This window comes from Leucoraja erinacea, chromosome 7, assembly GCF_028641065.1.
Source record: "Leucoraja erinacea ecotype New England chromosome 7, Leri_hhj_1, whole genome shotgun sequence".
NCBI classification, from domain to species: Eukaryota; Metazoa; Chordata; class Chondrichthyes; order Rajiformes; family Rajidae; genus Leucoraja; species Leucoraja erinaceus.
The window spans coordinates 2,221,865-2,248,503 of record NC_073383.1 but is presented as its reverse complement, the minus strand read 5'-3'; the positions used below and the strand labels follow the sequence as shown (position 1 = coordinate 2,248,503).

General features: G+C 43.2%; 1 pseudogene; it reads left to right on the top strand.

Annotated features, from left to right (window-relative positions):
• The first annotated feature begins 1,408 nt into the window (after positions 1-1,408).
• LOC129698544 (gamma-crystallin S-1-like) lies at positions 1,409-25,711 on the top strand (annotated as a pseudogene).
• Positions 25,712-26,639: the final 928 nt, after the last annotated feature.

Sequence of the window (26,639 nt, the reverse complement as noted above, 5' to 3'; positions counted from 1 at the left end):
ACATTGTAGCGGGCACGGTTACAATTGTGACGTCATCCAATTGTGACATCATAGTTGCTAACTGCCACGCAGATGGAATTTTTTTTTCTCAAAATTAATATAGGATTTTGTAAAATTAAAAATGTGAATAACTTGTAAAATATAGTATCAATGTGAACGAAACTTGATACAACACACCACAAGACAATGTTGAATAAGGTTGTCTAAAAATTGTGGTGCGATCGTGTACCATTTTGGCATAGTTCAGGCCATGAAAGCTCGAAAACAAACATGCTCACTCACAGCCAAGACAAGACAAGACAAACTAAAACACAGAATTTTTTTGTAATATTCTAGCCCAAGTGAAGCCCACGTTCCACAGGCAATAATACAGAGGGAGGAGGGGGGGGGGGGGGGGGGGTGGGGTAGCATCGGAGGAAAGTTCTGGAATCTTTTTTTGTAAAATGCCAATCAATCCTTCCCACGTGAAAACCCCCACCCCCCATCCCAACCCCCACAAGAAAAGTTGTGGAAATGAAACCTCTCCCCTATTCCACCCCCACAATGAAAATGTCACAATGGGCATCTCCCCCATCCCACCCTGTTGCTGATGACCCTACCTTCAGTCACTCCCTCCCTCACCTCTCCCCTTTCGCACTCCCCCACTAAACACAATGTTTAAATTACATTTCTTCTCCCCTCTCCCACTCATTGGTCTGGCTGGAGCTCATCTCATCAAAGTTCATTGGCAGCTGAGATCACAATGTGATGTCATTGTCGACTGGCGGAATGTTCACGGCAGTGTATGTAAATGAGATCCCATTGTGATTGGAGGACTGTGAGATGCTATTGTGACGTCATAGCTGGAAGCTGCTAGAAAGCTCTCACAGGACAGTCACAGTTATTCTTCTGAAAGTGGGGTTTTAAAACTTTTCAATGTCAATAACTTGGGAAACATAACATTAATCTAAACAAAACTTGACAAAAAAAAGACCACGGGACAATGGTGAGTAAGGTGGTGCAAAAATGTTAGCGCTATCGTGTACCATTTTGGCATAGGTAGGGGGGAGAGGCCAGAGAGAAAGACAGAACCCATTGCTATCAACGAGTTACCAGCACCCACAGACGTGCTTAGTTTGCAGAGATTCCTTGGCATGGTGAACTACCTGGGTACATTTATTCCGAACCTCAGTGAAATATCAACCCCGCTGCGGCAGCTTACCCACAAAGACACTGTTTGGGCCTGGCACGAGCAACAGCAGAGGGCGTTCGACACTCTTAAGCAAAGTCTTGTGCCCCTACTCCCGCTTATTTTGATCCTAAACGACCGGTCACACTGACTTGTGACGCTTCACAACACGGACTAGGAGCAGCCTGTCTCCAAGGTGATGGTAGCGGCAACAAGCCTGTCGCCTATGCTTCGCGCACCATGTCTGACACGGAACAACCCTACGCCCAAATGGAAAAGGAGCTGCTAGCAGTCGTTTTCGCATGCAAGAAGTTTAATGACTTTATCTTCGGACATACGGTCACGATTGAAACTGACCACCAGACCCTGGTCAGCATCTTTAACAAACTGATTCATGCCTCTCCAGGATGTCTACAGTGGATGTTGCTTCAACTTCAAAAGTATGACATTGATCTGACCTACAAACGTGGCAAGGCCATGCACCTGGCTGACACTCTCTTGCTTGCTCTCCGTCACTCGCAGTGCGTGGAAGAACGGCGCGTGGAGCAGGCCCATTGTGACGTCATCAGCGAAAGGCAGTCGTTTTTAAATTCAGTTTTCCCATATTTTTAAACATTTTCAGTAATGTCGAGAAATTAAGCTAGAAAATTTCAGATAAGTAGATTTTGGACCGCGGGAATAATGTCTCATCCCCTCAATGCACGGCTGCGGGGGAGGAGGGGTAGCATGCGGCAACACACACACACTAACCATCCCCCTTGATATTACATAAATATTATTCATTTGCTCCTTTTACCCTATCCACTCACGCATAGCCCCCAACTGTGCATGGCTAGAGAGAGAGAGGGAGGGGGGTAGAGAGAGAGGGCAGGGGAGGGGGAGAGTGGGCAGGGAAGAGGGAGAGAGGAAGGGGGAGAGGGAGAGAGGGCAGGGAGCAGGGAGAGAGGTCACGTGTGGGCGTCGATCGAAGACAACGACCCGAGACAGCGACCCGATGACCGAGCGCTCGGCAGCTCCAGTAAATGCTGGCGGACTGCAGGAGTGGGGTGCGTTGTGTATGGCTGCTCCGCCTGCAGCCCGTCCTTTCACCCTTCTTTATTTTTATTTTTAGTCCCGTTACAACAAAGTGTTTGTTGGAGGTCTTCTTTTATGTGGTGGGTGGGGGGAGGGGAAAGGGGAAACTTTACTTCCTGGTCCCTACCTGATTGGAGAGGCAGCTTCCCTCCGAGCTGCTTCTTTGCCCCTTCCTCGCGGCCTACCATCGGACCAGAGCGGCGTCTCCCGTCGAGACCGGCCAGAACCCCAGCTTCGGCAGTGGCACTGCGCTGGGACACCATCACGGAGCAGGCGATGCCTTACCGGGTCGCCGTGCGGTAAGCTCCTGAGTGCTGTAACCGCTGACTCCAATATCCGAGAAGCTGTGACTGCGGGTGCCCAGGTGCCGGCGGCGCTGGATTTAAAACACCGCAGAGCCTGGGATCCGAGATCGCCAGTCGGAGCTCCGACCAGCGCGGCCTGTGGACATCGGGAGCCGCGGTCTCCGGGAAGGGAGCGGCCGTTCCAGACACTCCAAGCCGCCGAGGAGTGTTCACCAGATGCCGGAGTTCCATCTTCCCGGCAAGAGGGCTTGAAAATACCGGACTGGCTATAGAGGCCACAAATGAGGCCCCAACCTCGGGTGACTGAACTTTCTGATGCCTTTCCCCACAGTGAAAAATGTTGATTCTGCTGTGGGGGGACGTTCATGTTGAATTCTATAATGTGTTGTGTCATTTAAAAAAAAAAAATTATCTATGGATGTACGGAAACTTAATAATTTCTTCTATGTAAAGCACTTTGGTTTCAACGCGAGTTGTTTTAAACGTGCTATATAAATAAAATTGACTTACTTACTTACAGTACAGGGCCCAACTTGCTCGTCCTTTCTGCATCTTTTGAATAACGGGGGGGAGGAGGGGGGGGGGTAACGTCACTCGCAGAGCGTGGAACACTGCGCGCGGAGCAGACCCATTGCGACTTCATCAGCGAAAGGCAGTCGTTTTTAAATTCAAATTTTTGTTATATTTTTAAACATCTGTAATAACTCGAGAAATAACCCATGAATGGCCAGTGCTAGGCAAATGGTGCTGGTTAATTGTTGAAGCAATTAGGATTAGTATGGAAAGGCATCCTGTTCTGCCAGGGGATTCTCTGCCTGTGCAGGTGGGTTACAGTTCAATGGATAACACAGACCATGGTGGCACGGTGGCGCAGCGGTAGAGTTGCTGCCTTACAGCGCCAGAGACCCGGATTTGATCCTGACTACGGGAGCTGTCTGTACGGAGTTTGTACGTTCTCCCCGTGACCTGCGTGGGTTGTCTCCAAGATCTCTGGTTTCCTCCCACACCCCAAAGGTGGACAGGTTTGTAGGTTAATTAGCTTGGTATAAATGTATAATGTAAAATTGTCCCTAGTGTGTGTAGGTTAGTGTTGATGTGCAGAGATCACTGGTTGGTGCGGACACAGTGGGCCGAAGGGCTTGTTTCTGCGCAGTATCTCGAAACTAAACAAACAATTCAGACAACCATGGGCATTGCTCCTTCACTTATGAAATCGGAAGTGAATTGTAGTATTAAGGGCCTGTCCCACTTGGGCGTCATTTGGCACTGCCCAAAATCCTGGGGCCCCACATGCTACCGTGCGTCACTGCATACGGCACACCACGTGCCATGACAGCCAACCAATTTTAAGGATGTCGCGTAAATGATGCGCAAATGATGCCCAAGTGTGACAGGCCCTTCAGTTTGCTGTATTGAAAATGCACCATTCAAAACACACGGTCCTTTCAAATGATTAGTGCTGGACCAATAACACAATCTGTTTGAATGCATTCAAGATCAAAAGCTCTCTCCAAATGTTTTACCTTAACTCACAATGAGATGGCTACATTCGGGGCAATTCTTGGTTTGGAGTGAGGTATGTTACCTGCTGAAACAACCGATAGGGCTCAGCTCCTTTTATTCCTCTCTCTTCCTCAATTACTTGTATCTGCATAGACTTCCAACTGATGCTCTGCATCAGGCTCTCCCGTTCTCACTGAAACTTGTCCCTATTTGAAGAGGTCCAATGTTTAACCAAGTCCACAAGTACGGCCGGGATCCCATCTCCTTTGGCATCCGAGTGGAAAAGTTGGTTTAAAAGCATCAGTGGTCTTTAATGTCTTCCTCCCACATTCTTTCAAAACGAGGAACAAATTCACAACTCGGACACAGATCTGAATACCTCATGTTTTAGTGCTTTGGTCTTGTCAATTGCTTCAGCTGTAAAGCCTGATTGAGTTTATCCTGAAATGTGATGCAGTTCAATTGGGTCATCTGCATCAGATGATTAAACTGCTCAATCTGTTTATGTGTTGGTGTTCGTAAGGTCACAAGTGATAGGAGCAGAATTAGGCCATTTGCCCCATCGTCTCCTCCACTATTCAATCATGGCTGATCTATCTCTCCCTCCAAACCCCTTTCGTATCCTCGCTATCTTAATCTCTCTGGCATCCTCTCTTTCTCGTTTACTGTCTCTATCTTGCTTTCTGGAGCTGCTCAGAGCAATATTGGAGACTTTGGAGCAGTATTGGAGGAATATTGGAAGGAATCCAGAACGCAAATTATTTAAAATGAGACAATTGCCAGGATGACCTTGCTGACATTAATTTTTGTGTGTGTGTTTTTTGGGGACATTCAGCTGGAGGATTCACAGAAGCTGCTAGTTTGCTCCATTGGTTCTGCTGCTTGCATGAAGCTGAGTTCTTACCAATACAATAAATGCCCCACAAAATTCAATTGATATTCTCACACAGCCAATTATTGCCAATATTTAAGCAGTCTATTGCCCAGAGTACGTGAATCGAGAACCAGAGGACATAGGGTTTAAAGTGAGGGGGGGGGGGGGGGGGGGGGAAGATTTGATAAGAATCTGAGGGGTGACTTCTTCACACAAAGGGTGGTGGGTGTATGGAACAAGCTGCCACACGTAGTTGGGGCTGGGACTATCCTATTGTTTAAGAAACAGTTAGACAGGTACATGGATAGGACAGGTTTGGAGGGATATGGACCAAGCGCAGGCAGGTGGGACTAGTATAGCTGGGATATGTTGGCCGGTGTGGGCAAGTTGGGCCGAAGGGCCTGTTTCCACACTGTATCACTCTATGACTGTCTGACCGTACCAGCATTGCTCACTTGGGTTTTTCCACACATTCTCCACTTGGTAATGTTTGCTGATCCATTGCCCTAATTTAATTGCCTTTGTGCAGGGATTACTGCTGCGTTGATTTGTGAAGTCACGCATTCAGTTAAAATTAAAGCTGGCAACAAAGGGAACAAAAATGGTCCTCTTGGAACAGGTTTTTATTTTCTGAAGAGAACATGACGTTCAGAGGCATTTTTTTAAACTTGAACAAAAGGTAATTTAAACATCAATGACATTTGTAGACTGAATGAACCTTGGAAAGTATATAATGGAACAATCATATTCAATGGAAATTTTAGCAGGGAATTGAACATGGGGTAAGGTAAAACAAAAATATACTCTTTAAACTTCTAATTTCACTGTAGCACAATGTTCCTGGCTGGGGACATGGATGAGCTTGCTTGTAAACCACAAACTCTGCCCATTAATTGTGTTACCAAGTTCAAGTTCAAGTGAGTTTATTGTCATGTGTCCCTGTATAGGACAATGAAATTCTTGCTTTGCATCAGCACACAGAACATAGTAGGCATTTACTACAAAACAGATCAATGTGTCCATACACTGTAATATAAATATATACACACATGAATAAATAAAATGATAAAGTGCAAATGACAGATAATTGGTTATTAATAATCAAAGTTTTTGTCCGAGCCAGGTTTAATAGCCTGATGGCTGTGGGGAAGTAGCTATTCCTGAACCTGGTTGTTGCAGTCTTCAGGCTCCTGTACCTTCTATCTGAAGGGAGCAGGGAGATGAGTGTGTGGCCAGGATGGTGTGGGTCTTTGATGATACTCCCAGCCTTTTTGAGGCAGCGACTGCGATAAATCCCCTCGATGGAAGGAAGGTCAGAGCCGATGATGGACTGGGCAGTGTTTACTACTTTTTGTAGTCTTTTCCTCTCCAGGGCGTTCAAGTTGCCGAACCAAGCCACGATGCAACCGGTCAACATGCTCTCTACTGTGCACCCGTAGAAGTTAGAGAGAGTCCTCCTTGACAAACCGACTCTCCGTAATCTTCTCAGGAAATAGAGGCGCTGATGAGCTTTCTTGATAATTGCACTAGTGTTCTCGGACCAGGAAACGCTTGTTTATCAAACACCAAGTGTTTGATAAACAATACATTGATGGTGGTCCCATCAGACATCAGACATGCTCCACGTGCCCACCTGGGAAACAGAGCAACTCGCTGACTCCACTAGTGTGGAGCTTTGTAATTTCAACACTTACCATTACTGGGAGCAAAGGATTTCATTGCGTAAGTAGCAGTAGCGTTTGGTAGAAAAATTATTATTTTGTGATATGTAGGTCATTTTCTACGAGGACAGGGTCGGCACTATGAGTGCAGCACCGACTGTGCCGACCTGTCCCCTTACTTCAGCCGCTGTAACTCCATCCGTGTGGAGAGTGACTGGTGGGTGGCGTACGAGAGACCCAACTACATGGGGTACCAGTATGTCCTGAACAGGGGGAGAGTATCCTGACTACCAGCGCTGGAACAGATTCAACAACAACATTGGATCCTGTCGGAGCTACCCACACATGTTACAATTTCTTTTGACATTTTCCTCCGATTTTCCCAATGTCACTGCCTTTTCAGAGTCCATTTTATTCATTTGATTATATCCAGACAGATCCAGTTAAATATTACAGTATTTAAATAAAAGCAAAATGGGAAGATATGCACAGTGGTAGAGTTGCTGTCTCACAATGCCAGAGACCTGGGTTTGATCCTGACCTTGGGTACTGTCTGCGTGGAGTTTGCAAGTTTTCTCTGTGACCGCGAGGGTTTCCTCCAGGTGTTCCAGTTTCCTCCCACATTCCAAAGGCGTACGCATTTGTAGGGGGGATGCAAAAATGGGATAACATAGGACTAATGTGAATCAATGGTCAGCCTGGACGCGTGGGCTGAATGGCCTGTTTCCATACTATATCTTTCAACCGTATCATCACATACTGTGCAGCAAAAAGACAAAGTAATTAGAGCTAAAATGCACCCTTCACCTTGTAGAATCACATAGTCATAGAGTGATAGAGTGTGTAAACAGGCCCTTCAGCCCATATCATTCTAAACCGATCCTATCCATGTACTTGTCCAAATGTTTTTTTAAATGTGATAGTAACAAGAAGCAAAGAGTAGGAGTAAACGGGTCCTTTTCACAATGGCAGGCAGTGAGTAGTGGGGTACCACAAGGCTCAGTGCTGGGACGCCAGCTATTTACAATATATATTAATGATCTGGATGAGGGAACTGAAGGCAATATCTCCAAGTTTGCGGATGACACGAAGCTGGGGGGCAGTGTTAGCTGCGAGGAGGATGCTAGGAGACTGCAAGGTGACTTGGATAGGCTGGGTGAGTGGGCAAATGTTTGGCAGATGCAGTATAATGTGGATAAATGTGAGGTTATTCATTTTGGTGGCAAAAACAGGAAAGCAGACTTTTATCTAAATGGTGGCCGATTGGGAAAGGGGGAGATGCAGCGAGACCTGGGTGTCATGGTACACCAGTCATTGAAAGTAGGCATGCAGGTGCAGCAGGCAGTGAAGAAAGCGAATGATATGTTAGCTTTCATAGCAAAAGGATTTGAGTATAGGAGCAGGGAGGTTCTACTGCAGTTGTACAGGGTCTTGGTGAGACCACACCTGGAGTATTGCGTACAGTTTTGGTCTCCAAATCTGAGGAAGGACATTATTGCCATAGAGGGAGTGCAGAGAAGGTTCACCAGACTGATTCCTGGGATGTCAGGACTGTCTTATGAAGAAAGACTGGATAGACTTGGTTTATACTCTCTAGAATTTAGGAGATTGAGAGGGTATCTTATAGAAACTTACAAAATTCTTAAGGGGTTAGACAGGCTACTCCTGCACCTAATTTCTATGTTTCTATGTTTCTATGTGACTGACAGGCAAGTAGACCAATCTGCTGATCTCGCTATTTTTTTAAATCTTCATAACTTTCCTAATATTTCACCGATCGGAACAAAACTTGGTGCGCTTAGAGCAGAGGACAACTGTGAGTAAGGTGGCCAAAAATCCTAGTGAAATAGGTTACAGTTTTTGCGCAAATTAAAAAAAAACACAAACCAGATATAGTCAAGATGAGAGTTTTAGTAATAGTTTAGATAGATATAGACTACATAACAAATTGGCCTTTGTTCAAAAACAATAGGCCCCAGTTAATTTTTTAAGTGTATGCGGCAAGTGTATTGTTTTCGATTAATTCTTCATTCTCTGTGCTCTGTTAAATTAAAGTCCCCCATTCGATCTAAATTAATTGTTTAGATAAAGGTAAGGTCCTAAGGTCATAAGTGATAGGAGAAGAGTTAGGCCATTTGGCCCATCGTCAACTCCGCCATTCAATCATGGCTGATCTATCTCTCCCTCCTAATCCCCATTCTCCTGCCTTCTCCCCATAACCCCTGACACCCATACTAATTAAGAATCTATATATCTCTGCCGTAAAAATATCTACTGACTTGGCCTCCACAGCCTTCTGTGGCAATGAGTTCCACAGATTCTCCACCCTCTGACTAAATACATTCCTCCTCATCTCCTTCCTGAAAGAACGTCCTTTAATTCTGAGACTGTGACGAATAGTCCTAGTCTTTCCCACCTGTGGAAACGTCCTCTCTACATCCACTCTGTCCAAGCCTTTCACTATTCGAGTTAATCCAAGAGATGTAACTGCCTCCGGTAAAACTGTGCCCATGTCATTCTCCTCTCCCTGATTGGCAACTGTGCTCAGAGTGCCAACCACAAATGCGATCCACCAGCTCCCTATACAAATACATCACATTGCCTCCCCAGCCAACCTTTCAAATTAGTTAGTTGGATTTATTAGTTTTATTAGAACGGAGATGAGGAAAAACGTTTTCACCCAGAGAGTTGAGAATCTGTGGAATTCTCTGCCTCAGAGAAGGTGGAGGCCGGGTCTCTTCAACAGAGAGTTAGATAGAGCTCTTAAAGATAGCAGAGTCAAGGGATATGGGGAGAAGGCAGGAACGAGGTACCTATTGTGGATGATCAGCCATGATCACATTGAATGGCGGTGCTGGCTCAAAGGGCCGAATGGCCTACACCTGCTCCTATTGTCTATTGTCTATTGTCTATTCAAAGTATCCTTTATTGTCATTCAGACCTTTCGGTCTGAACGAAATTTTTGTGCCTTGAAGTCATACATATAATAAAATAACAAAACACACAATAAACACAAATTTAACATCCACCACAGTGATGGTACACAAACATGCTGGAGAAACTCAGCGGGTGCAGCAGCATCTATGGAGCGAAGTAAATAGGCAACGTTTCGGGCCGAAACCCTTCTTCAGACTGATGGGGGGTGGGGGGGGCGGGGAGAAGAAAGGAAAAAGGAGGAGGAGCCCGAAGGCTGGGGGATGGGAGGAGACAGCAGGAGGGCTGAGGAAGGGGAGGAGTTATGTGGCTGTGGTATCGAGTCTGGGTATGAAGCAGATGTGGCTGTGGTATCGAGTCTGGGTATGAAGCAGATGTGGCTGTGGTATCGAGTCTGGGTAAGGATATGGTCGTTATGTGGGTCACAGTGAGTTCACCAGACACCTCCTCACTGTGATAGAAGGCAAACGTTTTAAAGTCTTTGCCTCTTCCCTCCTTGCTCTCCCTCTGAGCTGAACACCTCCACTCACCGGGTGATGGTAAGTAAATCCCGCGGCTCAACCGAGCTCCACGAACGAGCCTCATCGGTTTGTAATAGACTTCACCACTTCCAATGGCAAGTCTTTGCCCACACTGACATGGTCTGATTTAAAACTCTTGAAAGAGAGATAGGAAAGATATCCATCAACCACCTTCCTGAGATATGTAGGAAGGAACTGCAGATGCTGGTTTATACCGAAGATAGACACTAAAAGCTGGAGTAACTCAGCGGGCCAGACAGCATCTCTGGAGAGAAGGAATGGTTGACGTTTCACGTCGACACCCTTCTTCACCTAACTGAGATCCCATGAGCTCACACACAGGCACTCACGGGTAAGGAGAGACAATGAGTGGCTGAGTCCATCTGATTTCTTTCATCATCATTTCTGACTGTAAGCTCTGACACTGCTTCTCATTCTCTGTGAATTACCATGATTCAGAGCATTCGATCCAAACTCTTCACACGTATGGGCCTGCCACTTACGCGACTTTTTAGGCGACTGCCGCCACCCGTCATAGGTCGTTACAGGTCACCGAAAATATTCAACGTTCAAAATCCAGCAATGACCAGAACAAGGTACGACTCATTTGGCGACTACACCCGACCGTACAGGCTTCACCCCGCGACATGTCGCCAGGGTGTCGCCTGTATGGTCGTGAGTCGTCTCCTCAGCCACGCAAAGAGTTGTAGGGTCTTTCTGGTCGCCGCTGGATTTTCAACAAGTTGAAATGTTTCGCCGACCTGCAACGACCAAAAAAGTCGGGTAAGTGGCCCATTAGAGACTACCTCCGGAGTCATTCAGAATTGGATCCATTGTCCTTTTCTAATGTGTTTACTGTGTCCTACCTTTCCCCGTTCATCAATGATAGCAGGACGTTGACACCACTATTTGGAAACTCATTTCGACCATTGCACCTTGCTTGCATCTTAGAATATAGAATAGGGAACAGCACTGCAGAGGAACAGGCCCTTCAGCCCACAATGGCCATGCCAAACACAATGTCAACTTTAACTGATGTTCTCTGCTTGCATGTGAAACATGTCATAGAGTCATAGAGTGATATAACATGGAAACAGGCACTTTGGCCCAACATGTCCCAGCTACACTAGTCCCACCCGCTCGCATTTGGTCCATATCCCTCCAAACATGTCCTATCAATGCACCTGTCTAAATGTTTCTTAAATGGTGGCATTGGCCCTGCCTCAACTACCTCCTCTGACAGTTTGTTCCATACACCCTCCACCCTTTGTGTGAAAAAGCTACCCCTCAGATTCTTAAGGGGCTGTCCCACTGCGGAGACCTAATCTGCGAGTTTAGAAGAGTTTTCTCTCGACTCAAACTCGCAGCCTGGTCGACACGTGGTCCTAGGAGGTCCTATGAGGTCACTGGAACTCTCTTTCATGCTCGAGGGATAATTCCCGCATACTCACGGCCTCAGTTTGGTTGAGGATGTAAAAATTGGTCAGCATGGGTCTTTTGAACTCGTAGTGCAGTGGAGTGGGGTCGCTATGGGGTTGCTATGGGGTCGCTATTGGGTCCCTATGTAGTTACAGGCAGTCGATGGCTGCCCTCCGTCTCTCTAAAGGACTTACCGTACACTGTGCAGCCATCTTTTAACTTCCTGTTCATCGCGGGTGTGAATTTCAGACAGCGCTCCCCCGCTTTCCCTGGCCCCCACCTTTGCGATGTGTTTAGTGTGTGTGTGCCTACTCAACCTTTCCCTAAAGCTCAGGCTCTGGAGTCCTGGCAACATCCTCGTAAATCTTCTACGAATGTCCCTTAATTCTCTGCATACCCATGTGCCCATCTAAAAGCTGCTTAATGCCACTATCATATCTGCCTCCATCACTTACATTACACTTTCAGGGAGTTATGGATTTTAACCCCAAGATCTTTCTGGACACCAATGCTGTTGTGTCTTGCTACTAACTATATTTTCCCTTACGTTCAAGCTCCCAAAATGCCTCACACTTACTCAGATTAATATGCATCTACCTTTTTCTCCACGCATGTCTGCAGCTGTTTTATATCCCACTGTATACTTTGACAGCCTTCCTCACCGTCCACAACTCCAACAATGTGGCTGTTGTCTGCAAACATACCTGCTATTTCACCCCCCCACCCCTTCCTAAAATTTGAAGATAGACACAAGAAGCTGGAGGAACTCAGCAGCAGCATCTATGGAGAGAAGGAATGGGTGACGATTCGGGTTGAGACATTTCTTCAAACTGAGAGTCAGGAGAGAGGGAGACACAGAGTAAAGAATGGGTAAGGTGTGCAAACGAGACAACAACGGGGACAAAGCTCAGGGAAAATGTAAAACAGATCACTGTTAGCTAGGGGAAGGTGACAAAGAGGCAAACAAAGATAACATTTAATCAGGAAGATAGTCAGACTGGTCTGAGAACTAGAATGGGGGAGGGATGGAGAGAGAGGGAAAGCAAGGGTAACTTGATGTTAGTGAAATCAACATTCATACCACTGGGCTGTAAGCTGCCCAAGTGAAATATGAGGTGCTGTTCCTCCAATTTGCGCTGGGCCTCACTCTGACAATGGAGGAGGCCCAGGACAGAAAGGTCAGTGTGGGAATGGAGGGGGAGTTAAAGAGTTTAGCAACTGAGAGATCAGGTAAGTTTAGGCGGATTGAGTGGAGGTGTTCAGCGAAATGATTGCCGAGTGTATGCTTGGTCTCGCCGATATGTCCTAAAATTTATTCTTCAACGACATATGGAGTCCCTGTCCTCCAAACTACTCATCACTGCTTCGATCCCCGCACATTTGCACTGTACTACACACGCTAGGGACAATTTACAATGATACCAAGCCAATTAACCTACAAACATGTACGTCTTTGGGGTGTGGGAGGAAACTGGAGATCTCGGAGAAAATCTCACGGAGGTCACGGGGAGAACGTACAAACTCAGTACAGACATCACCCGTGGTCAGGATCGAACCCTGGCCTCTGGCGCTGTAAGGCAGCAACTCTACTGTTGCGCCACAGTGCCACCCTGATGAAGATAAAATTAACATGAGATAAAACAACATTTGCTTCTCCTTAAATCTTAGCTATTGGAAAATTCATTCTCTTTTTTAATATTTATTAAGATCTTATCCTCTCTAAATTGCGTGAAAAATTCCTAGAAATTGATTAGATGGTCGCACTTCAACGTAAGCCAATAAGAGTATAGAACATCCTGTAATTGCTCCAGTGAAGATCAATTTTCATTATGTTTAACATTTAGACACACAAACACTATATTCAATACACCACTAAACCAAAAGGAAGAAACCTGCACCATGATGAATATCACTAAATTAAATTTCTCCAAAACCGAACAATTTAAATAAAAATGTCCGAAGAAGGGTCTCGACCTGAAACCTCACTGTTCCTTTTCTCCAGAGATGCTGTCTGACCTGCTGAGGTCACCCTGGTTTTTATGTCTAAATTATTAACATTGTGGTCCTGGCTGATAAATACACAATCACTTGATATCAGGGTTATGGAGATGTTATGGTGGTTTGCAGGAGCAAGATAAGTTGTGAAACACTACAACAATTATGTAATTTGTTGGCTGGTTGTCGAACTGTGAAAGAGAATCCGTGCTCATAAAGTGAAAGGGTCATTTGGTTGGATGTGCTGCAGCATCATGTTTTAAATAGTGAGCATGGTTGTCAGGACCAGGAAGCGAGCAGGTAAGATTATCTCTGACCCCTCTCACCCTGGCCAAAAACTCTTTGAATCACTTCACTCTGGAAGGCGACTCCAGACTGTCAAAGCTGCCACAGCCAGACATATAACATATTTTTACCACGAGTGGTAGCTCTATTCAATAACCAAAAATCTGTAGCCTCCTTTTGCTTTGGTATTTTGTTTAATTCACATGTTTAATCGATAATATTTTATTATTAATGTTTAATGGTTTATGTGTCATTCCTAACTGCCATTGTATGTTATGTTGTCACTTGCGGGCAAATATCTTGTATGTGAATACTTGACCATTAAACTTATTCATTCATTCATTCATCATTCAATCATTACTGTTGGCAGCAATGACATAAATCGTGACAATGAAAGCGTCATGGTAAAGAATGTGTAACTGGAGCAGAACGATTGAGCTTGGCATAGTAATTTGGAGGCAACTATTTCTGTGACTGTTGCAGCCAAATGCAAATAGCCCGGGGTCAAGTTTTTTATCAAGAGATTAATAATTAACCCTCATGGCACAATGTTTGTTATTGGCAGAGGAAATGTAACAGGGTGGATGTAAATACTGATATAGTTGTTCCAAATCTACATTTAATTTCCAGTATTGTAGCTGATATTAGAAGCATTAATGTAGAAATGCTTCCAAATTTGTGAGTGCAATATCTATATTACTATAAGTAAGATCTTGACCACTTCCTGTTTTTCTGTTTCATGATTTTTGAAAAAACGCTGCCACATATGGCTGTCATTTTTGGCCATCTTACTCAGAGACCCCTCTGCTGCGCAGGACAAGAGGATTTTCCCCATCGATTAAAAATAAAAGAGTTATTGATGTTTAACAAATGTTGACATTCTCTCTGCTGCCCCTGCTGGGGGGAGGGGAGAGGGACTATAAAACTCGGAAGTGTTGTGCTTCACTCAGTCTCTGCAAGATGGAGGAAGCAAGAGGGTCACGTCTCTCTGAGCTGTGAATAACATTGAACACATGTCTACTCAACTGTGAGTGCCCTTAATGTGGTTTGAAAATGAAAATGCGGTTGCTTTGAAATGGTGCACTGCAAATGGTTGTTGGTGGTGGTAACTGCTTTGAAATGGTGCACTGCAAATGGTTGATTTTATTTTATTTTTTTTATTTTTTTTAATCAAAAAATGTATTCAATATTTACACTACAATAAAACAAGCCAGAACCCACCACCATAAATACAATACAAACATATATCCATAATAAACTATTATACAATTATGATACAATCCTTATTGAGGATACATTCAACACCCTGCGGAGCCCAGCGGTCCCTGAACTCCCTCAGGGTGCCCACAGACAGGGCGTATTCCTGCAAATGGTTGTTGGTGGTGGTAACTGCTTTGAAATGCTGCACTGCAAATGGTTGTTGGTGGAGGTAACTGCTTTGAAGTGCACCACTGCAAATGGTTGTTGGTGGTGATGGTAACTGCTTTGAAATGCTGCACTGCAAATGGTTGTTGGTGGTGGTAACTGCACAACTTCCTGTTTGCACTGTATATTCGCTACCACTTACAGCTGTGATTTTTGGCCATCTTACTCAGTCCCCCTCCGCTCATCAGGTGCAGAGAATATCTGGCGGAATATACCACCATGGGGCGTCGCATGATGGCAGCCTTGCCAACAGTCTGTCTGTTTATTTGTTAATTTTTTAAACTATTTAGTGTGCTTTAAAGGTTTGCGTTAATGTTCTCTGGTTTGTTTTATGTGGGGGGTGGGGGAGGGGGTCAGGGGAAACTTTTCTTCAATCTCTTACCTTGCCGGAGATGCGATTGTTTTCCGGATCGTATCTCTTGTCGCTCTGCGTCCTAACATCCTGGAGCTGGAGGCCTTGCTCGGGACTGACTTTGAGCTCCACCGCGGGGCCGTGGACTTACCACCAGAGCCGATCCCTTGCCTGGAATCAACGCTCAAACTGTGGCCTGCGGACTTTAACATCAAGATTCTCGCAGTCTCAGGATAGACCGAGTTGGAGATCCAATGACGCAGAGGTTCGACCAACCCCAACCCGTGGTCCAATTGCTCGCTGCGGGGGAGCAGAGATCCCCCTGATGCAGGGGCTTGATCACCCCAACGCCGAGTGCCCAACCGCCGGCTACAGGAGCCAAGATCGTCCCGTCAACAGAAGGCTTGAGGCCCCCGACCACAGGAGGACAAAGAAGGGAGCAGATTTAACTTTTTTTTTGCCCTCCATCACAGTGAGGAATGTGGAGGTGTCACTGTGGTGGATGTTTATGTTAAAATGTATTTTGTGTGTTCTGTTGCTTTTTGTTGGTATGACTGTTTAAAATGGCAAATGAAATGCCTCGTATGTTGCAAAACATACTTGGCTAATAAAGAATTATTGTGACTGTGATTGTTACCGTGATATTGAGTAAGGGAAAGACAACATTAAAAAGTGTGATAACTGGAGAGGATGTGCATCTGAATATGGACTTAACTAATCCTTGTAATACAACAGCAATCAGAAATATCAATAAGAGTTAATACAAGACTCAAGAGAATCAAATAATGGGTTGGATATTGCATAAAAACTCAGATGATATGATACCTTACGATATGATAGAACTTTATTTATCCCAGGAGGGAATTTGGTCTGCCTACAGTCCTAAAACACAACAAAATACATGAAACATGAACCATGATATATGAAACATGAACATAAAAATGACTCATAAAAGTGAGTCTAAAACATGGAGGGAAGAAAAACACATACATCAATCAAATAGAGATTCAATGAGTAAATTCTAAGTCAAATATACCTGATGTGCAGTAGAAGTGACCTGATCCAAAAAAAACTTGAGATGTAAATGTTTTTTGGTCCATGTTCAATTACCAAAAGTATAACATTAATCAGTTGTAATGATTGTGAACTCAGTTGTTATTTACTTTGTGAAGCAACATTAGGAAAATCAATCACAGTATTACTGAGAAATCAATTGTCAGTGTTGTGTGTAGGAAGGAACTGCAGATGCTGGTTTACACCGAAGATGGACACAAAATGCAGGAGTAACTCAGTGAGTCAGGCAGCATCTCTGGAGAAAAGGAATAGGTGATGTTTCAGATCGAGACCCTTCAAGTAAAGAGAATTGGTTCATATTAAATTATGTTCTAGGACCAGTGGGGCATAGATTTAAACTGAAATAAAAAGATATGGAGGGGGTGTGAGGGAAATAGATCGACTGGTCACAAGGTGAGTGAGACAGAACTTGTGTTTAGGCTGAGGGTTGACAGGAGGAGGAGGTATACAGAACAATGTACTCAGGTTGGGATTGCTGGGGAATCAGCTGTGGTGGAAGTTTATGTTAACTTGTATGTAGTTGTGTGTCTTGTTGCTTTTTTTTAGTATGGCTGTATGGTAATCGAGTTTCACTGTACCTTAATTGGTACACGTGTCAATAAACTAACATTGACCTTGACCTTGAATAATGTGTTCAGGGATAAGGAGGCTGGAAAACTGTGGCTGCTGGGAGGAGGTGAAACAATAAAACATTCTGAAAGCATGATATTGACAGTGAAAGAACATAGCTAACCAATGCATCAATTAAAGTGTAGGAAGGAACTGCAGATGCTGGATTACACCGAAGATAGACACAAAATGCTGGAGTAACTCAGCAGGACAGGCAGCATCTCGGGAGAGAAGGAATGGGTGATGTTTCGGGTTGAAACCTTTCTTCAGACTTAGATGCTCCTAATGGTATTTAGAGTCTGTAGATCAACCATGTTTACTATATCTATCACCACAAGTATTATACATGCTGCACATTCCATATGTAGTCCAGTCCGGAACTTCACCCCTATCCCGGACTATTGATAGCAGTACTTTACCATCTCACAGTCAGACGCGATGCTGACCACGGAGATGATAGCATGTAATGTTCCCTCTGCTTGTGTTACAATAAAGACTATGAGTTGTTACTCCTGCGTATGGGTCTTATTACACAACAGAGTCATAGAGCTATACTACAGGGAAACAGGCCTCTCAGTCCTCTTATCCTCTCCCAACCAACATGGCATTCTGGGCTATGGTCAGCCCAGGTAACATCCTGGCGAATGGCATCAGACATTTTAATGCCATCTTTCATATAACTGGGCAATCAGAATGGCACTCGGTACTCCAAGTGCGGTCCCACCAATGACTTGGACAGCTGCATCACAGTGGCCCAACTTTTGTACACCTTCCACATGAGGCAAGTAGACCAAACACTTTCTTCACCACACTACCCACCCGACTAACCACTTTTAGGGAACTTTGCACCTGTATTTCCAGATCTCACCATTCCACAACACTCTCCAGGGGTCTAACATTTACTGTGTAAGTCTTGCCCTGGTTTTAGGTATGTTACAAAACCTACCTGAATCGCCATTGGGAATCTGCCCTCAGCCATGTCGGCGATTTTGGCGCTGTTTGGAGGGGGCGGGTTTAAAACGCGATTTTTACTAGGCTGTACTAATCGCACATGTTCAGCCTAGTAAATCATTAACGAAAAATCGCTGCAAGACCCGGTCGCAAAAGGTATTATTAGTTTTATAGGCCTCGATAATATAGTTATAATAGTTTAAAATTACTCTCTGATTCCGCAACATCTCGCAGCCCCAGGGTTTTATAAAGCAAACAATTAAAGGTATGTACCTTATTTTTACATTAAATGGGGCATATATATAACCCTGTATAACAAGTTATCTATAGCGAGTAGTTCATTTTGGGCTTTTTATATCCCGCAGTATTTTTCTCGGCATTTGAGGGCACTAATCCAGCGCGCTGTCAACGTTCTAAACCAGCGCGTTCACAGAAACCCACTAGAAAGCCGATTTAAATGGGCATTTATTTACAGCAATTGAACACTAAATTCCTTCCATTTGGCCTATAAATTAATGTAAATTAGATATAAAAATCATGTTATATTGTGAATTATTTGTGAATAATCTTTGGACACTTAGGCTATTTAAAATTTTTAATCTTTCCTTAAGAAATGGGCTTTTGACTATCCAAGATCACAGCTTTTTTGTAATGTCCATTGAAAATCAATAGGGAACAAGATGCTAATTTCCGAGTATGAAAATGGCCATAACTGTTTTAATACTTGAGATATGAAAGTGAATTTGGTGCCAAATTAAACTTATTGTTATGCTTTATCTGATGGGATAAATTGCAGACTTGATTTTTAAAATCTCAAAATTTTGTAACATTGCTACTGGTTTGACATCACTTCAAGTTATTTAAGTCAGTTCAATTCAATTTGCCATTCCTTGGCCTACACCATCCCAACTGTTGTAAACTAAGTATCAAGTATCAAGTATCCTTTAACTTACATCACTATTTCCTAACTGTCCACTCTACCACCAATGTTGGTGTCAATTGCGAACTTACTAACAATGTTAATTCCATTGTTGTTCATGTAACACCTGTCCCTGTATCCTCTCCCTCACAAGCACCCAAGGAAGACAGAGGTGAGACATGCACCTCCCCTGAACTCATCTATAGCATTTGATGCTCATAATGTGCTCTCTTTTACATTGGTGAGGCCAAGTGTAGACCAGGCGACCATTTTGTCAACCAATCATGCTTAGTCCGCCAAGGCCTGCTGAATCTCCCATTTTGCTAACTGTTTTAACTCCCCCTCCCATTCTTAATCTGACCTTTCTGTCCCGGGCCTCCTCCTTTGGCAGAGTGAGGCCCAGTGCAAATTGGAGGAACAGCACCTCATTTTCTGCTTGGGCAGCTTACACCCCAGCGGTATGCACAATGAATTCTCCATGCTTGGGTAACTAATACAAACACCTCCCCCTCTTTGTCCCCTCTTTCTTCCCTGTGCCCCCACCTGGATGTGCACCCATTTCTCCATTTCCCCTTTTCACCCCACCCCTTTCCACCTCTATTCCTTCCTCTGGCTTCACATTTTATGCCTCTTTTCTCCTTATCTACAACTTTCATCTCTGGCCTTCGTCCAACCTCCTGCCAATTAACCCTTCTCATCTGTGTCCACTTGCCAGGCGTTTTCTGTCCCAATTTCTCTTCCAGCTTACTCCCACCGACTACATTCAGTCTGAGGAAGTCACGGCCCAAAACATAGTCTATTTGTGATCTTCAGAGATGCAACCTGACCCACTGAATTATTCCAGTTCTTTGTGTCTTTTTTTGTCATCAAAATTGTTAATTTATATATCAAACACAGTAGACCCAGCACAGGTCACAGGCCCCCAATCAGAAATACATCCCTCCACAACTAACCTTTGAAGTCTTCCTCCAAGCAAATTGGGAATCCCAATAGCTAGTTCACCTTGGATTCTACCTGGTGATCTAATCTCCGACACCAGCCTACCATTTGAGACCATGTCAAGGGCTCTGCTGAAGCCCAAGTGTTTAATTGTCCAAATGTTAAATTGTTTTGTAGGAATTCACAGAATAGTTATTGGAAAACATTGCCTGCTTTGAAGTAGGCAATGAAGTAGGAAGTAACTTTGTCTCCTTTTTATTAATAATATGATGAACATCATTGAGATAATAATAATAATAATAATAATAATAATAATAATAATAATAATAATAATAATAATAATAATAATGATAATAATAATAAACTTTATTTCGGACTCAAGGTCCAGACAAGGGACAACATTACATAAAAATACATTGCATATTAAAAACATCATAAAGTACATATAACATCTTTGTATGTCACTTATAAAAGCATCATAAATTATATATTAAAAAAACCACAATACACAAATTAAAATCCAGAATAAAAAGAATGATCAATGTCCTACAATGAGACAACGATACCAGTGTCTCCACAACTGGGATTCGTAGCGTGTAGTGCTGAACCTTATGTTTGACAACGCCACAATAATTACATTTTTAGAGTCATTTATCCTGCAGATGAATTTATACATGTGATTTCTTAGGATAGTACTGACTCCTGCAGCCATAAACATGTTACTAGCACTACACCATCTAGGTTTCCTTAGCAGTGTTCTCATGGCATCATTATATGACACCTTTAGTCTCTGCAAACTTGTCTTTCCATAGTTCGACCACAGGTGCGCAGTTGAGAGTGGTGGGCAGTATGCTCTAAACAGTGACATCTTCACCACATCTGTACACGCACCAAACTTACGTAAGAGAATATTCGCCTGTACATACAGCATGCGTCGTCGCCTATAAATATCCTCATCATCTGTCATTTGCTCTCTAATAAAATGCCCTAGATATTTTACCTTATTACAGACACTAAGATTATTGTCAGACTAAAATCAGGAAATTTTAGATATTTATCCTCTTTGGTTCTACAGATCATAACAGCACCCTTACTAACATTATATTTAATATCATGTTCCACACCATACACAGAACATATAGTAAGGAGCTGCTGTAGACTAGCGCTAGATGGATTAAAGACCAATGTAGATCGTAATGGATTATTTGCAATTCATAAATTAACCTTGCACTTTGTAATAATCATTTTGTTTGAATACATATATTTTAATTGAAGTTGTGGAATACAAGGCACAATCAACTCATTTGCAATTGGTACTTCAATCCGAATAATAACATAATAATTCTCTGCAATGAAACAAATCCCAAATTTAAAATATCATGAAAAGATATTCCCAAAATTAGATTGTAACAATAATTCTGACAGATTGTGTATCAAATCATGAGAGTTATAGATCGGGTAAATATATAGAATCTATCACCCAGAGTAGGGGAATCGAGGACCAGAGGACATAGGTTTAAGGTGAAGGGAAAAAGATTCAATAGGAATCTGAGGGGTACCATTTTCACACAAAGGGTGGTGGGTGTATGGAACAAGGTGCCAGAGGAAGTAGCTGAAGCTGGGACTATCCCAACGTTTAAGAAACAGTTGGACAGGTACATGGATAGCACAAGGCCCAAATGCAGGCAGGTGGGACTAGTGTAGCTGGGACATGTTTGCCGGTGTGGGCAAGTTGGGCCGAAGGGCCTGTTTCGACACTGTTTCGATTCTATGACTATGAGAAGCAAAACCCATTATTAATTTATCCTTGACCTGTCTATGCACATGCAGTCAAGATTGTAAATTCACACTACTTTTTGTAAATTATATTCAATAGGTAAGTTTCAGAAAATATATCAGAAACATGTTATAAACTGCAATGGAAAATATCAAAATACATCTGTTTACTCAGCAAAGATGTAAATAAAATATGTTGTAGGGTTTGGATGAGTTTGCTCTTCAACGTTTTCTGGAATCTCGCCCTTTGATTTTATTTTTGTCGGAACAATAAAAGTGAATATAGGCAAAATAAAAAGAATGATAATGAATGTTAATTGAATGAGGCTTGCTGTTCAGCTGCAATGTACATGACATGCCTTTTGTCTGCATTCTGCTGAAGCACAGTTCTCTCATTAATATAACAAAGTGATGCATTACCATGGGCTTTAGTCAAACGTATAAATAACACACTTTACACAGCAGTAGGACATTCAGTCTGTTCAATCCAGCTGTAGTCAGGATGGGGAAGGTAAGTTTGCCCATTGTCATTTTCATTTGAAATCTCCACATTTTAATAGCGTTGAACGGTTGATTAATTTGTGCTTTTGGTTTAGATCATCTTCTACGAGGACAGGAACTTCCAGGGCCGGCACTATGAGTGCAGCACCGACTGTGCCGACCTGTCCCCTTACTTCAGCCGCTGTAACTCCATCCGTGTGGACAGTGACTGGTGGGTGGCGTACGAGAGACCCAACTACATGGGGTACCAGTATGTCCTGAACAGGGGGGAGTATCCTGACTACCAGCGCTGGATGGGATTCAACGACTGTGTCAAGTCATGCCGCAGTTACCCTCAGGTGAGTTTAATCTATCGCCCATTTTGTGTGTTTGCTGTTCCACCATTATACGTGATCCTGTACACTTTTGGGTTATTAGAAATATTTTGTTAGCAGTTGTAGAGTTTGGATTCCATCATTTCACAGACTATTTTTTTATTGAGAAACATAGAAACATAGAAATTAGGTGCAGGAGTAGGCCATTCGGCCCTTCGAGCCTGCACCGCCATTCAATATGACCATGGCTGATCATCCAACTCAGTATCCCGTACCTGCCTTCTCTCCATACCCTCTAATCCCTTTAGCCACAAGGGCCACATCTAACTCCCACTTAAATATAGCCAGTGAACTGGCCTCAACTACCTTCTGTGGCAGAGAGTTCCAGAGATTCACCACTCTCTGTGTGAAAAATGTTTTTCTCATCTCGGTCCTAAAGGATTTCCCCCTTATCCTTAAACTGTGGCCCCTAGTCCTGGACTTCCCCATCACTAATATAATTGTTTTCCAACTGCAAACTTAATATCATTAAGCAGTGTAACAATATCATTAAGCAGTGTAACAATATCATTAAGCAGTGTAACAATATAATTAAGCAGAAGATAGACAAAACATTCTGGAGTAAACCAGCGGGACAGGCTGCATTCCTGGAGAGAAAGAATTGGATAGAGACCTTTCTTCAGACTGAGAGTCAGGGGAAAGGGAAACAAGAGATATACAGTGGCTTGCAAAAGTTTTCATACCCCTTGAACGTTTCCACATTTTGTCACGTAACAACCACAAACGTAATTGTATTTTATTGGGATTTTATGTGATAGACCAACACAAAGTGGTGCACAATTGTGAAGTGGAAGGAAAATGATACATGGTTTTCATATTTTTTTGCAAATAAAAAACTGAAAAGTGTGGCGTGCAAAAGTATTCAGCCCCCCTGAGTAAATACTTTGTAGAACCACCTTTCGCTGCAATTACAGTTTTTTATTTGTAAAAAAATGTGAAAACCATGTATCATTTTCCTTCCACTTCACAATTATGCACCACTTTGTGTTGGTCTATCACATAAAATCCCAATAAAATACATTTACGTTTGTGGTTGTAACGTGACAAAATGTGGAAAAGTTCAAGGGGTTAGAATACTTTTGCAAGCCACTGTAGACGGTGATATAGAGAGATATAGAATAAAGAAATGAAAGATATGCAAAAAGGTAACAATGATCAAGGAAAAAGTCTATTGTTAGCTGTGTTAACAGTCCATTGCTAATGAGTTATACAGACAATTGCTTGGTCAATTGCCTGTTCCAATATATATATTTTTATTCAATTGGCTAACTTGTTTCTGGAGATAAATTCACAATTTAAATCATAGCTTAATATTATTATTGTGGCAAGTAAAACATTAGATCAGAAAGTACAATTATCTGATCGCATTAACGAAGGGTAAAATGACGAATGTTATGTAAGGGTATCAGGGGTTATGGGGAGAAGGCAGGAGAATGGGCTTGAGAGGGAGAGATAGGTCAGCTATGATTGAATGGCGGAGTCGACTTGATGGGCCAAATGGCCTTATTCTACTGCTAGAACTTATGACCTTTGATACTCGTGTTTTCCATATGTTTCTATTATTATAACATATAACATATATATAACATATATAACAATAACAATTACAGCGCGGAAACAGGCCATCTCGGCCCTACAAGTCCGTGCCGAACAACTTATCAATTGAGGAATTCTGTTCCGGTGTAGTTGACTGGGCTCCTCCTTCACTTCCTCCTTCTCAGATCACCACAGGGTCTGAAGAAGGGTCACGACCGAAATATCACCTATTCCTCTCCAGAGATGCTGCCTGTCCCGCTGAGTTACTCCAGCTTTTTGTGTCTATCACCACAGGATTCCCCTTGCTCTCACCTCCGACCAGCCTTCCCCTTCAGTTGACTGTTCCCTGCCATTCCTATCACCTGTAACATAATGCCGTCACCAAATGCAGCTTTTACTCCCTTTCCCTTTTAACGTTTCAAAAGATCCTTTCCTTCTTCAATGGTCTGGCTCATTCATTCTTCACTGATTAACCTCCACTGCGATTATTCAGTTGGGGAAGTGTTAAACTGTAGCCTTTCTCATTAATTTATCCCAACAGCCAGTGGAGGCAGGAGATAATAGAAAGGGATAAAATCCTTGACCAGGGAAAATTGTTTAACACAGGATGGCCAGCCTTTAGCTTGTGGGCTTCTTGTATCAGCAGTATCCTGGAGTGGGGGTTAAATCCCTCCATTTCTTGCTCTTCCACCCCTATTAGAAGGTCAGTCCTTTATGCTTCCACTAGAGACTAGTATATCCTAGTAGTCAGTCCCTCCACTGAAATTATATTAAAAAATAAATTATATAAACAGGCACACTGCTTAAAATCTGGTCCAAGATCATAAGTCAACAAAATGATCCTCACATGTTAAAAAATGCAGAAGTCTCTTGAGTAGACCACTGCTTGAGTACTAGTTGGGAAACAAGATCTTAAATGCTGTCTATCCCATCCCTCCTGAAAAAATCCATCAAAATTTGAATGCTTGTGCAAAGATCCCTGCAGCAGCTTATTATCAGCTCTGAAGGTCATTATAAATCCTCTTGTGAGCAGGCTGGAAGCTCCAGTGGTGTAACCCAATGATAATATTTGGTCAAAATATTTTAATGGGCATTTCCGATTTACATTGTTCAAGGCTTGTTTTTGTTTTACCTTTGTCTGTTTTGTTAAGGATGCTGCACACACATTAACATGCACACTGTTGTCACTTCCATCACAGTACAGGGGTGATTCCTACAGGATGAAGATTTACGAGAGGCCTGACTTTGGAGGACAGACAATGGAATTCATGGACGACTGTCCCTCCGTCTACGATCGCTTCCGTTACCGTGACATTCACTCCTGCCAAGTGATGGATGGTTACTGGATCTTCTATGAACAAGCCAACTACAAAGGCCGACAGTACTTCATGAGACCCGGGGAGTACAGGAAATACAATGACTGGGGCGGATACAACTCCACCATCGGGTCTTTCAGGCGCATGAGGGACTTCTAGATGGTCACTGGAGAAGTCTTATAGTATTGCACCAAGACCTTTTGGGCAGAATAAAATGTACTTCTCTTTAGTTAATTTAATTTACATTGTAATTCGATTCACTAATTGTATTTCATGGAATGTCTGCTTACAAAAGCAGAGTGATTATATAATTACCATGATATCTTGAAAATCTCATAACTATTAAAAAAACTTTCCTTTCAATTTTGCATGTAAGTCTTACTTTGAGAGTACGCAGTCTCTGCTTACACAGTCACCAACATCACAGCTACTCCCATGTGAACTAATCTGACAAGGTACACACAACCCATAATGAATCTTGGACACTTCAACACTCATTGTGACTAGCTGACTGAGCATTTCAGTTCAATAGCCTAGGAAATAACCAGGTGCCATAACAAGAGAACCGTTAAGTCTTACCAGAGTGCTTGTGGCCCTATTAAAAATCCTCATTGCCAGCACACAATCATTGGTGCTTTCCCAATAATCTTTCTTCCTCCAGTCAGAATGCAAAATGCTGCTTACCAAAGGTGGAAATGGTCCACATGAGACCATAAGACCATAGGCATAGGAGTCGAATGAGGCCATTCAGCCCGTTAAGTCTGCTCTGTCAATCAATCATCTATTTTCCCTCTCAACCCCCAGTCTGGCCTTTTCCCTGTAACCTTTGACGTCCTTACTAATTAACAACCTAGCAATCTCCGCTTTAAAAATACCCACCAACGGCCTCCATCTCTATCTGTGGCAATGAATTATTGAGATAGATTCACCATTCTCTGGCGAAGGAAATTCCTTCTCTTGTCCATTCTAAAGCTACTTTCTTTTATTCTGAGGCTGTGCCCTCTGGTCCCAGACTCTCCCGCTACTGGAAAGATTCTCTCCACATCCTCTCTATCCAGGCATAGAACATAACACATGGAACGTAGCACAGTGCAGCACAGGAAGGAGCCCTTTGGCCCACAATGGTTG